Source organism: Malaclemys terrapin, chromosome 18 (assembly GCF_027887155.1).
Source record: "Malaclemys terrapin pileata isolate rMalTer1 chromosome 18, rMalTer1.hap1, whole genome shotgun sequence".
NCBI classification, from domain to species: domain Eukaryota; kingdom Metazoa; phylum Chordata; order Testudines; family Emydidae; genus Malaclemys; species Malaclemys terrapin.
In genome coordinates, this window is record NC_071522.1 from 7,336,196 (window position 1) to 7,351,100 (window position 14,905).

Here is a 14,905-nt window from a genome sequence, read left to right on the forward strand (position 1 = left end):
GAGGGGAGACCTTTTTTTGTGTTCCTTTTTGAACTTTTAACTTAATAAACCAGACCCTAAGGTAGGCGGCTGCTGCTGTTGGGCTTGTACAAGGAACCAAGAGGGGAAACTGAGGCCAGAGGCTGCTTGCACAGCTGCTCTGAAGCCACCAGAGGATGCCTTGGAGGAGGCCCCACGTTGACAGTGCCCTGGAAGAAAAAGCTCCGTTTCTCCTTCCGCCCTGGCTGCGTTTGGGCAAAACAATATGAAATAGAACAATGCCGGCTGGTGCTCAGGAGATGGGGTCAGAGGGCACATTACTCCTGGTAGCTGGCACCCCTATCGCACCTTCTGTCTGAGGAGCTCAAAGCCCTTTACAAAAGTTGTTAATCCTCCCAGTTTCCCTGTGAGATTGGTAAGTCTCATGATCCCCATGCAGGCAGAGGGAGACACACAGCTGTCAAGTGACTGGTCCCAGCAAGTCAGAGGCAGAGCCGGGGACAAAACCTGAGCTCAGCTCTAAGCATTAGACCACAGTGGGTCTGTGCGCATTCAGCTTCTGTACAGAAGTGAAGTCCTGACAGTTCTGGGCAATGCCAGCTGTACAGGGCTCTAGATGTAACATTTCTATTTCTAGGAAACATCCCCATATCTGTTCTTCTTTTTCAACCTGCAGAAAGGACACGTCATGATGATCACGTCATGCAAAGGGCAGGGTCGTTTGGTCCAATGAAGTCCCTGTTCTTTTGCTGAGGTCCATTCAAGTACTGGTGATCCTTAAAATCAGTTTCCTGTGGGGAGTGGCCAGGTTGATTGGTTACCCCTAAGCCTGCTGGGAAGTTGCAACAGAGCTGGAGTGTTTTTAGTGGGTGTCACACTATCTGTAGCTTAATCTCTTTAGCACTGGATCAAGGAAGAGTAAACTAAGGCCCCGGAGACTGGAATCGCTCATCTCCATCGGCAGCATGTGAGTGAGGTCTGGCGTTTGGAAGCTAATCCCTTTAGCACATTAGGCTATCCAGCAGTGAGGTCCTTTCTGAGTCTGCTAACAAATGCTCCACATTCTGCCAGTCCTCAGGAAACTGTCACTCCCTTGAACAGAGGAATGGCCCTGGAAGTAGACAGAGGGGCTACTAAAGCTTCAGCCACTACGGGAAACTAGCAATCTTGGGTGAGATCAGGACGTCTAGTGCTGCCTTCCCACAATCTGCAGTAGACCTTAACATTGGCGAAACTGGAATGTCCGTTCTATGTAGAGCGTCGTGACTTTTTCATGAACTTCCCTTTCACAGAACAGCAGGGAGCCCTGGGTAATATCAGTTTATTTTATGATCACGGGTATCTCATTCTGCTGCTGTGATTAAAAAAACTAACAACCAACCAAGGTGATTACTGAAGAGAGAGGTTAGAATGGAAACGAAACCTCAGCCTTATCTACACTGCTTGCTACCCACAACCAATGCTGTTTTAAAACTCGAGCCTGCGTTTCTTGTTCGTTGGTTTGTCCCATTCTTCGACATGGTAAATTTACAACAGTGGAGGACGTGGTAAGATAAGGAATATAGGATGACAAGCGCTTTAGGCTGAGATTTTCAAAGCCACTGAGGGGATTTACGTGCACCGTTCCCATCCATTTCAGTGGGGACTTTGCATCTAAATCCCCTAGGCAGCTTTGAAGAAAAAAAAAATTCCCCCTTAACTTTTTCAGTGCCACGTCCCTGCATGCTCCCAGAGCCTCTTTACAAGTCACAGCCAAGAACGAAAAAAGAAAACAGCCTGGAAAAACTTACCAGCCCAGGCACCAAGTCCACTTGCCCACATTCTAATGTGCAGATGGGGAAATTAATATTGTATTCACCAGTCAAAGAAACGGAATGACTGGCTGCAAGTGAGGAATTTTTGCAAGGCTGCTGGGTAGCACATCGGTACAGCCATGGGACTATGGTGGTGATACACTGCACAAGCTCCAGTCCTCAACATGAACTCACCTTAAGCGACCCTCCCAAAGTGCATCAATCTATTTTGGCTTTAACACTATACTTTTTAGTTACTCGGGGAGGTTAAGTAACTCGGCCGATCCATCCCATTAAGTGAAGGTAGCAGGGTTCCAACAATTAAAGAAGTAATTGTTCACTTGGCTCTGCAATAATCCTCATTGATTCTTTGGTTGAAGTGATTTGCTTTTCAATCCCCCTACACTTAGAGATCTTGTTTCACCTATGTCAAGGCAAGTTCAGGAAACCTAATTAGCTGGGTTTTGTTTTTTATAATTAGGTCCCTAAAATAATTCATAGGTGGTGTTAATAACCCCATTTAAAAATCTATTAAGCTTTTGGAAAAGTCGGACAGAATCCTCTGTGCTATTCCACACCCCCTTTTTCCCTTTGGAGACATGGTGGTACTTCCTTTTGCAGTGCGCTAATTAAAAACAGTAGGATTATAGTGGGAAATAATATGCATGTGAGGTTATCATCCACAGGGCAAAAGGAGGCTGTTACTCACCTCCCCCTCCCCCCCCCCGCCCGCCTGGCTCTGAGCTGCGTTCTAGGTCTTTAGAGTTAGCTGGCAGAGTTCATTAAAGGACAGATTGTTTGTGCACACTGCAAGCACCCTTGGCATTTATGAAGCTCCGAGCAGGGCCCGGAAGGGAAATGCTAGGAAGAGATAATCTGCAGAAAACACTGGGCTTGGATTGTCCTCTGGGCTGTCTCAAATGCAGGCATCGTTTTAAGACAGATAAACCTAAAATGGTATCTACAGCGGAGTGAGTTTTAGAAATGTAAACATTTGTCCTACCCACCTGTTTATCTGCAGCCTCCAGGTGGTTCTTACGGGCATCTCTGGCAATGACCCTGAACGTGCTGTGCTCTTCCAGGCCTCCAGCCCTAGCAAGGGGGAGTGGTTTTGTAGGCAGTGCTAACATTAGCAGGTCTGTAATGTCAGCTTCTTTTAGCATGAAGCAGGAGCCTCTTTTCAGATAAGGTGTGTAGAAGCCAGTGTTGGCCCTTCTTCTCCCCACCCTGACCCGACCCCTCTCACAAGGATCGTGTCTGTGCTTCGGACGGCTCTCCCACATTATTACTGCCCTTGTTTGACTTTTGCTGAAATCTTCGTGTAGGCCGTGTTGTCATGGGGGTGTCACCGAGTAACGCAATGGAGTCCATTGTGTACTCTTCACAACACCAAGTTTTTCCCACAGGGAGCCAAAGAAGAATTTAAAGGCAGCGTTATCTTGTAGCTAAAGCGCAGGGGAGAGTCAGATTTGGGTTCTAGACCTGTCTCTGTTGTGAGCTTGTTGCACAGCCTTAGGCCGGCTTCATAATCCTTGGTATTGCAGTAGCTCCTGGAGGCCATAACAGAGATCAGAGTGCCGTTGTGCAAGGCGCTATGTAAAAGCAGAGGGAAAGACAGCCCGGGCTCTGACGAGATTTTTCTCAATAGACAAAGAGCTAGGGGATGGAAGTGCGATTGCTCCCATTTTACAGATGGGGAACTGAGAGACAGAGCGATGAAGAGACGTGTCCAAGCTCATGCAGGCAGCCTGGGACAGAGCGGGGAATTGAATTCAGACCACTAGTCCAGTGCCTTCACCGTAAGACCCTCCTTACAGTGCCTGGATCCAATGAAGCATTTAAGCATAAACTTGATCCAATGAACTTTAAGCACTTAAGTAGATGCATTGAAATCAGGGACTATTTACGTGCTTGAAGTTAAGCCTGTGCTTAAGTGCTTTGCTGGATCGTGTCCGTGGTGGGCAAATGCTGCTACTTTATCCATTCTGAAGATGGGTAAAAATCGCAGAGGAGGAAGGAGTTCCTCTGGTTTTGGCACTGCCTGCCGGTCCGTTCCCAGGTGTCAGTCAAGGAAATTTGCAGACTTTTACTTGGCACAACGGAGATTGTTGGCTCACGAGTCCCATAGGACCTTCTGAGGGATCTCTGAAGCACGTCACATACACCCCCGCCCCCCCGAGCAAGCCTGAGAAATGATGGATTTCCCACCGCCACATTTTCTACCCGAAAGTCAAAATGTAAATTTTTTTTTCATTACCCCTCCTGGATGTGACAAGGGCTACTTAAAAATGTAAAGATGCGCATCTCCACATGCATTCCACGGGAAGCCTCCAGATTGCTGATTTATTGTCAGGTTACGCGGGCTAGAGTACGGGGGCAAAGTTAAATCTACAAAACTGGCCGACGTGGCAAAATTAACAGTTGTCAGCAGTGAAAGGGATGAAGGCAAATGTTAATACTCAGCAAACTGTGGCATGGGGAAGTGAAGTTAGATTCTCACACTACTTGCAGAACGTCTGCTACAAAAACAGGAACATGGGGGGCTCGACAGATCCCATGGCTGTAGGAGCCATACAGAGCGGGTCATGCTACTGAAAGTGACTGTTAGATTTCAAGGAGAAAGGTTGCCATGAAAATTGGAAATGAACAATGGTACACTGGATCAATGAGTCCATTCCCCTGCCAGTGCAGGATTATTTTCTAAAGGTGGGGAGTGTTGTATGGAGGTTAGCATTAGAGACGGGATTCCCGGGGTCTAATCTCAGCTCTGCCGCTCATGCCCTCTGCGACAACCTGTTGTTTGCTTTCCACCCAGGCATACCCAGAAAGGTTCAGGCCCAGACAGGCGGAGATAGGAGTGTTGGAAAAAGGAGCGGCTTCACACTTTTGAAGTAGTCAATTAATTATTTAACTTTTGTGGGGGATGTTGAATCTCAGAAACCGCTCCAGATTTCTCTTGGACATTTTGGGAGAGGTTAACTGGAGTTGTCTGTTCATGAACTTTTGAATCTGAAACTCTTGTCCCAGCACTTTGCATTTATTGTGCTCAGCCAAGAGGCTTCAGAGACTGGTGCACTTCTGACAAGCAAGAGGCCAAGGCATGGTAGGCTGATGTCACTTTTATAAAAGAGCAAATGTTTTGGAAAGTTCCGGAAATGCCAACTTTAGTTTTTACAGTTACTAAAATACACAAAAAAACCTCCCAAATTACAGAAAGGGTAATTCAATCCTCAAAATCTTGTCTCCAGCCCCAGACCGGTGCCCATCCTCTCTCTCTCCACACACCAAACACCTTTTAAACTTCCAACCCCCCAGTATTCCTAGTATGGACCCATTTGCCTGTTACACATTTATGAACTATCACTCACCACGTATTGGCCACCAAGTCTTAGACAGTAGGATAGCCCAAGGCAGTGTGGTCTAGTGGATAGAGCAACGGACTGCTACTCAAGATCCTTGAGTTGTATTCTTGGCGATGTGACCATGGGCAAAACACGTCACCGCTCTGTGCCTCAGTTTCCCCATGTGATACCACTTTGTGAAAGCGCTTTGCTCTCTATGGATGAAAAAGCACCACATAAGAGTTGGTTAGTATTAGACATACCTTTCTCCTCTTTAATTGTCCATGCAATTGTCCTCTCCGCATGCGTTGGAAATTGAACTTCATCATTCATCTGAGCTGGATAATCTATCTCATTAGTGCGCCAAAGTACAGAATGGCTGTAATTCCTCACCATCCATCCTTTGTTCACCACATACTATGGCTCAGTCACTGCACCATAAAGGACTTGCCTACTTGCGCTACCTCTCTTGAACATCTGTGGAGACAGTAAGATGAGGGAGATCCTGCCTGCACCTTGCGATTGATACCCCATTGAACGCTTTCATTTCTTGTCTTCTCAGACATGCTGGCTCCCCCCTGGACTGTCTCCAAAGTCTGTCCCTTGCTTTTATCCCTACTGCTTAAAAAGCTGCTCTATGCACTGATCGTGTTTTTCTTCACCGCACTTTCTACCTCTTGGCCCGCTAATGGCCATCCAAGTCTCTAGATTTCTTCCTTGCCCTTTGCTCTAGATCCATTCACCTCTTCCAGGCTCTGCTCACTTTCCCCTGCATCTAGTGCCTTGCCTCCAGCTGCCCCAATGTTCACAGCCAGGGTGAATCACAGGCGTACGACCAGGATATTTGTACAGGGTCAAAGTTAACTTGGCTTGTGGGATGTTTAGCTGACTTTGCAAACATTCTTGTTCACCTTGACTTGGACTCTTTTGCCTTTCAAACACTTGGGTTTCAATGACTGTTACATTCTAGCAAGGGATGATTTCTTCAATAACTTGGGTGGTTAAAAACTGGAACCAACGCTATTTTTTTTCTGAGAATCTTCCATGTCTTTCTTTTCAGCGATTCTGATTAAATCAGGAGACTTTCTATCTGGTGGCGTTTTGAAGCCATTCTTTTCCAGAATTGGCCATCTTGAGTTCATAAAACTAGACATGTAAGTACTTGACTTTCTAGCCTCTTAATGGAAATCACAGGTCCATTTTGGGATGTGTAAGCTCTTGTCATGCTTCCAGGCCAGGGGCCTCTTCTCTAATACCGTATGAAAAAACAAAAAGGTTAATACAAGATGGATTCTGTTATATTTGTGAAAATTCGCATCATTGGAAGAGCATCTTTTCCTGCAAAATGCACCAATATAGCTGAATCTGCAGATGTGTTAGGGCCTCTCATATCACAAATGTTTGTCATCTCGGAAGAAGTGGACAGGGCTTGTTTTTTAGCACCTGACGTGTCAGTACATGCTGTGAAGTGCAAGCTGGGGAAGAAAAATTAACACATAAAAGAAACACACAGTTTCTGCAGGGAAATTATCTAGTTAAAACTGGCTGACTGGCATTTTAAACAGGAAAACGGTACGAGCAATATTTTCTTCTTGCTTTGTTGGGAGAACCTAGCTATTTTTATATTGCAACTTGCAGTGCTCTGAGCTTGAGGAGATAAGATTTCATGCGAACGGGAGGAAAAAAATCCTGGAAAAATGTAAAGCTGGAACAATCCTGCAAATCCTTCATTGTTTATGGATCTACAGTTATCAATTGTGCAGCAGCTGTAAGAGAGATTTTGGGGGGGTGAGAGAGGTGGGGGCTGGGTATATTGGCATCTTGTAGCCATTCTGGGGGTCATCCATATGTTGGAAACCTCAACTCTCCTGCTTTTACCCTTCTTAAAACCCATCTTCCCTTCTGCTCTTTCTTGCCAGTGTATCTTTTTTAAAGAAGTTATTTACCTCCCAAAAGGCAAACTCAATAAATTACATTTAAAAAGTGAGTTCAAACTTCCCCTCAGTTATCCAACTACACCAACTGGGAAAATGTTACTCCAGTTATCCCATCATTAAAGAAACACTGTCAAGTAATTAAGATCCATTATTTATTTAGCAGTTTTTCCTCCCCTTTGAAAAGGGTTTTATAAAACCCACTGCTTGATCCTGTAAGGTGCAGGGTGCCAGCACTCCCATGGATTTTGTTGACGACCGAGGAAGTTGAGGGTGTTTCATAGGATTGGGACCGTGAGGAGCAGAAACTTGTCTGTGCCTTTTGTTTCTATAAATGTTGCACTAAAAATGGTGTGTGTTTAAATTTAAACATTCAGGACTGGAAACCCACACACAGCAGCTATGTGCTTGTGCATGAGAAGAAGTGGTGAAACTGACCAGACTAGTTTCACTGTTCCTGGTGAATCAAATCCAGAAAACAAACCATCATTAATTCAGTTTCACCAGCCCCACACTTCAAAAACCATGAGACGGGCTTAAATGGTGAGATATAAAATACATTTTGGGTTCCTTTTATTTGCCTTCCTGTTTTTGATCCTTAAGCATGTACAAAGGGCATATCTTCAAGCTTTTTGCTGCAACCATGAGGGCTAGAATTTTTTTTTTTTTTAAATCAAAGTTGAGACCCTCACATAATCACATGCCTCCAGGAGCTGAGGAATTAAGAAAACAATCAACTGTATCAAGACTCACGATAAAATTGTGAGAGTTGGCAACACTGTAAATGGCGACAAATAAATTAGGAGTCTGAGCGGGTTTTCCCCCCAAATGGACAGAGCACCTGCAGCTCTCACCCGCTTCATTTGGAATGCTGGATATTTAGCACCTCTGTAAATCAGACCCAAGACTTCTTTAAAAAGCTAAACACTGAAGCTTCCTAACACAGGTGAGGTTTAAAACAAAAATATATATTTCGGCAGTGTCCCTTTTTGAACACTGTCTGGTGGAAGAACACGAGGGCAGGGTCCCTCTGCACGATTGTCTAGGTCCCTCTGTTCTTTGTTGGTTGTTTGAAATCCTGATGTAAGTGAGAGTAAGGTTGGTTTATGGGGCCTCAGTCTTTTGATTTCAGGTTTATGATCATTCTTATAGGTTTTTTTTAAATGAGTGAAGTGGGGTGCAGTGTCAATTAGTAATTTCTTTTGATGTTAACTGAAACAACACATTAAACTGTGCCTAAAAGAAAACAAATATTAGATCCTGAGTGTGAAATATACCTAAGCTAATCTCAGCAGCTCCTAGTTACGTATGTGGGTTATTATAAGAGAAAGAGGCATCTTGCCCTTTTGATGAATTAGGGTGGTGGAGGTGACTTTCCTGCAGGAAGATTAGAGACTGGCAGGTATGATTTGTCTAACTCTTTTTCCAGGTTGCTGCCTGGCCCAGTTGAGAAATCATTTATTACAAAACCAGGCTGCTGTTCCAGAATGCTTGCTCGCTGTGGTATGTGATTCAGTGAGCGCTGTAGTTGGGGACACTAAGGGGTTTGATCTTGAAACCAAGACTGGTGAAAGGGGTTCTACTGGTGTCAGTGGGACCCTTCCACTTCCCCTGACCGAGGACTGCTGCATGAGTAAGGGCTCCGGGATCTGCCCCCAAAAAGTAGGTGCAGTAGGTCAGCAGTATAGATTTATATTTTCTCTTGTCTGTGGCATGGCCCTACAGGAGCCAATCGGAATAAGAGACAGAATTGGCCCATACAGACATCACTGAAAGAGGATAGCTTTTTTTAGGGCTAGGATTTGAATCCAGGAGGCCAAGTTATTTGCCTCTGAGGACCTTGAAAGTTGACCCTGTCAAGGAATGTTACATTTAGGATTTTGTCTTTTATTCCTTACCTGTTAATAACAAACAACTGCTTGCTTGCATGCAGCGGAAACCTGTTCCCTTACAGGCTATTGTGGGGTGGCTCTTTTCTTCCAGTGCACTCACGTTGGCTAGTTATTGGAGCAGCTCTGGTCTAGTGCAGTGTTTCTCAACCTTTTTGACACCAGGGACTGGCTTGCTGCCTTCCTAAACTATGTGAGGCTGACCTCAGGGACCGGCACCGGTCCAGGAACCAGTTGTTGAGAAACACTGGTTCTAGTGTACTGAGCACAGGGCCGGGAGTCAGAAGATTCTTCACAACTCTGCCACTGACCAACTTTGTGACCCTGGGCAAGTCTCTTAAGCCTCAGTGACTCGCTTTCTTGAGGATAATGATATTTAGCTCTGTAAAGTGGCATGCTCGCTCTAGATGCCCAGTGTTTTATGTAATCCTTTGCACTTACTGTTTATGGTAGGGTTGCCCATGAGGACTAAGCTGTTGGGACTGCCCTTTTCCTTTAAGATACAACACACCGTTGTTGTTTTTTTTCCTTCTTGCCAAACTCTCTGAGAACAAATCATGCAGATTTTGAAACGGGCACAAGGGATAAAAGAGAGGCCTGCTTTGGATCACGTCCATCGCGTCTGTGTCCCTTTTTAAACACACAAGCTGTAAAACAAAACGCACCCCACACTCCCTCCCTCCAACATCCCTCCCCCCCCCACCAACTTTCAGCCTTACACAGCCTTTCCCCCCAGATGCAACAGGGCTTTCCTCCCCCCACCGTGGCAGAAATGATAGCCTGCCATAAGTCTAGTCTTGGAGAGGTGAGGGCCCCAGAGGGGCCAGGGAAGAGTTGCTTGAGGCCTCCTACATGGCAGTTGCTTTTAATTGCAAATAGGGTGATATTTAAAAAGGCGGGGGTGGGGGAAGATCTTTTTTGCTTCAGGCTAGAGAGAGAGAGATTGAGAGCTGGCTGCTGTGGTCATCCGCGGTGAAGAATAAGTCATAAATGATCTGAGGGCAAAGGCCAAGTATAGACTGATAGCTGCATTGTTCCCAGCCGCCTTGGAAAGGACCTTGCTGCCCCACGATGCTTGCAGCTCGGATCAGCTTAACCCTTCCCTCTTCGACCCTGCTAACAGGGAGATAGCAAAGTCCAATGTGGGAAAAGAATACATGCTTTGGATTTAAATATGTCGATGTTTGGACTCTGGTTAATCTTTAGGAGGAGAGAGTTTTGGCCCATGTTCCCTTCTGTTCATTTTTTTCCCCCAGTGTTTTGGGGGAGTTTTGGTTGCCCGCAAGAGGTGCGGAGACTCATGATCCTGAATTTGAAATTCGTCTTTTGTGAGACACAATCAAAATTCTCTGCTGCTTTGAGCACCCCCTCCCTCCCCGTTAAATCTGTTTGCCTAACCTTGTCCCCTGGAAGCAGACATGGCAGAGGGGTGAACACAAAAGGAATCCCTTGTAAAAGCTAGAATTTCTCCTTGTGAATGACGAGTTTGGTGGTATTCGTCCAGCTCCATGGAAAGCACCGCTTGTGCCCTTCGCCATTCCTCCTTGATGATCAAGGCCCGGCACCCGTTCAGAGGTGACTTGTTACTTGCATGCTGCTGAGTGGGAGTCAGGGAGTCCAAGCCAGTTTAATTTACAGGCCCGTGGAAGTGACAATAAGGAGCTGCTTTAGCTCCCTCTTTCTCACACCCTTCCCTTGCTTTTTCTGCACCCCTTCAGTCTATTCAGTGTAGACTCCCTGGCCCGTGCCCTTGTGAGCCGGAGTAATACATGACATACAAAAGGTTTAAGTCACACATTGGTAGGTAGGCGTAAGGGAATATTAGGTGGAAGTCTGGGAGAAGGTCTGTTATCCCAATGCAGACTCCTATAGGCTCCCTGCTGAATTTGGCCTTCAGTTCCTTGTGTATGGATAACCGCTCACAAACACCCGGATGCCCAGACACTGCACTGAGGCTGTGATGGGCAGGGGGCCCCAGACATACGTCCCGCAGTTCCTTAAGGCCCTCCTTGAAATGTTGCTTCGGGACCCTGAGCAGTGCCTCGGGGAAGCATTGGGGCTAGGCGGATAGACCCTAACCAGGCTTGATGCTTCCCAAATCCTGACCCTGACCCTACCAACTAGAGTACTTGTGCTGTGTGCAAAGGCTTCGCCCTGCCCTCTTGGGGAGGGAGCGGGTATCTCGCTGGATCGGTTTCAGCCGCTGGCCACATAGGCACCCATCAGTCATTGTCCTCTGTTAATGCTCAAGCCAGCTGTGGCAGAGGGCCAGCAGCCATGATACGATCTTCTTGGAGCAGAGAGGGGAAGTTGCTGGCTTTGAATCTCCACTTGCCTTCCTGCTCCCGGAGATGAAACTTCTTTCATCTTTAAAGGAGCAGGGAAAGCAGATTCTCAAAATGTCTGAGCCAGTGCAAACCGCACAGCTGGCTGGCTGCACTGCTCAGCCTGTTTGAATTTGCAGGACGCTCCTGGTGTAACAGGCGCCCGCTGTTGGTGCTTCCCCTGACCAGCAAGGCACCAACTAGTGGAGGCAGTATGGTCTAGTGGCCAAAGTAAAGCACAGGGCGTCCCACTGGAATTCTGATCCAGACACTGCCACTGACTTGTTGTGAACTTGGGCCAAGTTGCTTAAACTCCCCATGTCTGTTTCTCCTCCTGTAATATGAGGGTAGGGAATTGTGAAGGCCTTTGAGATCCTGACTTGGAAGTTCCTACTGTGGGATCGTGTGGAGCCCGGATATAGCACCAGTCATTGCCCATCTTACAGCGAAATGGGGACAATCTCAAATTACTTCATGCATTTTTCACCCCACTGACAGTGAAGTTTCGCTCTGCTTGGAATGACTATCTCACTCCACGCTGTGTGTGTGTTTTACTGTGGTTATTCCACTGAGTTTTTTTGTCCGAATTTACACCAGAATACCTGAGATTAGCATCCGACCTGCCGATACCACGAGCCAAATTCATCCCGCGTATAACTCCACTGAAGCTGATGGAGTTTCACCAGGGAAACATCTCACTTCATATGTTCTTCAGCAGGGCTGACTTGAGCTCATTCCATGTAAAGAATGTCTGTTTGCTTTGAAGGGGGGGGTCAGGTGGGGCTCAGATATGTGAGTGTCTTTCACGCTTCATGATGACAGGGTACTCTTGGAGAAGGAGAGCTCTGACGAAAAAAATAACCCCCTTGCTCTGTCACCGAGCCGTGCCATTGCTGGCCATCCAGCACCCTGCCTGCATTATCCCTTGCATCAAAGCAGAAGTTGGCAAAGAAGAATGTTTAACTGGAGCCTGTGATCCTCAGGTGTGACCCTCGGGGCCCTGTCACAATGAGATGCACAGTCATGCTCTCTCCCAGACGCTGGGTTAAAGATTTGCTTGGGGCCAGTCAATAGCATGCACTGAGTATCTTCCTCAAGAATGTGTCTGCTCTTTTCCTGCTTCCAAGTAGCAACACTTGAGTCTCAGTCCCCTACTTGAATCACTGCACTATCTCCACTTCATCAGAAACCAGAGAGTTGAGTCTTTGATGATTGTTGTGACTCCCGGTGTCACAGAACTACTTACCCTGTGATTTCAGCTTTAATCACTGATCCACTATCTACAGAGCTGCCCGTGGAACAGTTCAAATTGTAATTATAGGAAGCTCATCTGCTGCAAGCCACAAAGCAGGCTTTACCATATGCCTTTAAAGGTGAACTAATGTCATGATGAAATAACTGTGTTTTGCCGCAGATTGATACCGCCGGCTCAGAAGTTAACATACGGGATGAAAGCTCTGACATTTTGCAAGCTGCACAATCGCTCTCTAAGTCATGTTAACCTAACATTCCCTGTTGTTTTACACGGGCTCTGTAGGTAACTGGCAAGTGTCCTCAGATGCCAGGGATAGGGAGAGTATTTTGATACAATGGGGTTGGGCTGAAATGGGTTATGGCAGCCGGTGATGGTGCCTTTCTGAGGGTGACTCCTAGGGCCTGGAACTTTCTTCCATCCCTGCCCCTCAACATCCATCTTAGTATCTCCCGCCACTTCTAAATGGCCCCTGAAAATCTCTTTATTAGAATCACTGTTACCCTCCATAGTCACAAACCTTTTCAAGTTGCTGGTTTTACCTGAGCTACCATAGCACCAAGAGGTCCCAACAGAGTTCATTGCGCTTGGAGCTGTACATAAACCTGGCGAGAGAGAGTCCCTGTTCCAGAAAGCTTCTAGTCTAAATAGATCAGACAGACAAAGGATTGGAGTGCCTAGAGGTAAAGTGCCCAGGGCATTGGCACAGCCTGGACGCTCATCCTCTTGTAGCCGTATAATGCTGGTTAATATAACAATCCATCAATCAGAGAGACAAGGGGGGAGAGGTATTATCTCTTAAAGCTTGTCTCTCCCTCCAACAGAAGTTGGTCCAACCCACCCACCTTGTGTCTCTGATATCCTGGGACCAATCTGACTACAATTACACTGCATACAATCATTCTAGAACACATTCCAGCCAAACACTTAAGGGAAGAACTTCACAAACATGAGTGAAATAAGGGTCAGTACCTTGGTGACATAGGAAGTACTGTTTGATCCCCCCAATAAAACGGGGGTGGAGTAGTACAGAGAGGTGATATGATTTGAGTTGGGAATAATTCAGTCTCCTGACTCCCTTCTGAGCTTTCGAGCACTCGTGAACCAGCTAAGCTGGAATCGCCCCCTTTCCACTACCACTCAACATTGACCTCAACCGATTCCCTAAATCCTCAAGTTCAAAGCCAACTCAGCCCTTCGCTACTCTGCGATGGATAAACTGAGCTCCGTGCAGTTTGCTGTGAGTGGCTCTTTCAGATGAGGCCTCTAAAAGGGAATACTTCATGTCTGCTCGGTGTTCACACTAGTGATCCCATGAGAATCCACAAGTGTAAGGATCTGATCAAAATTTCCTTGCTGCTGGCTTGTTGTTATCCTCTACCCCAGAAGTAGCCACATTTCAACACCACTGTATCCACCTAGTTTAATGACAAGCTTGGCATATCCGCTAGAATGGTGCCATATGAAATATTTCCTCCTCTCCCATTCTAGTATGTAACTTTTTCTACCCCTGCTCTTTAATTACAGATTTTTATCATGGAAACAATCCTGAGATCTAAATGCCCCAAAGCTTCCCGTACCCTAATAAATTAATGGAGATGTCCTATCTCCTAGAACTGGAAGGGACCTTGAAAGGTCATAGAGTCCAGCCCCCTGCTTTCACTAACAGGTCCAAGTACTGATTTTGCCCCAGATCCCTAAGTGGCCCCCTCAAGGATTGAACTCACAACCCTGGGTTTAGCAGGCCAATGCTCCAACCACTGAGCTCTCCCTCCCCCCCTAGTTGTTCCAAAATCTCCCAACTCTGCCCTCGTGTCAAATTGTTTCTTGCTTTCCTCTTCTCCCTCACCCTCCTGTAACCGGCCACATAAAGATAAGTAACGAAGATGGTTTTATTGCAAGCAGCTGGGGAAAATCACGTTGCTTCACCTTCCATAAAATAGCCGATCCTCAGCTTTTTTTTTTTTTGTCCTGCCCATTTGCACATCCACTATAAAAGGGACATCAGTTATAAACATTTCCTGTTTGTGCATACAGTCTTCCAGTGCTTATGATGTATAGACTGACAAAAGGCTTAATGCTTTGAATATATAAAACACAAGGCCTGTGCAGCGGAGGGTGACAGTTGCCCTTTAATGTTCTGCTTTTTAAAGATCAGGGTAGAGTTCAGAAAGCATAGTCATGAGGTTTAATGATTTAATGGGGACGACTGGGGAGCAAAAATAGTTACTACACCCTGGGGAAAAGTGGTTCCTCATACATATTACTTTAGCCTAATGGCCTATGAATGCTTCCTCGGTGACATAGGAGGGTGTCACGGTACATAGACTCTATAATACTGAATGGGTTGATTAAATGCATATTAAACAATACTAAATTGGAAAAAAAAAGGC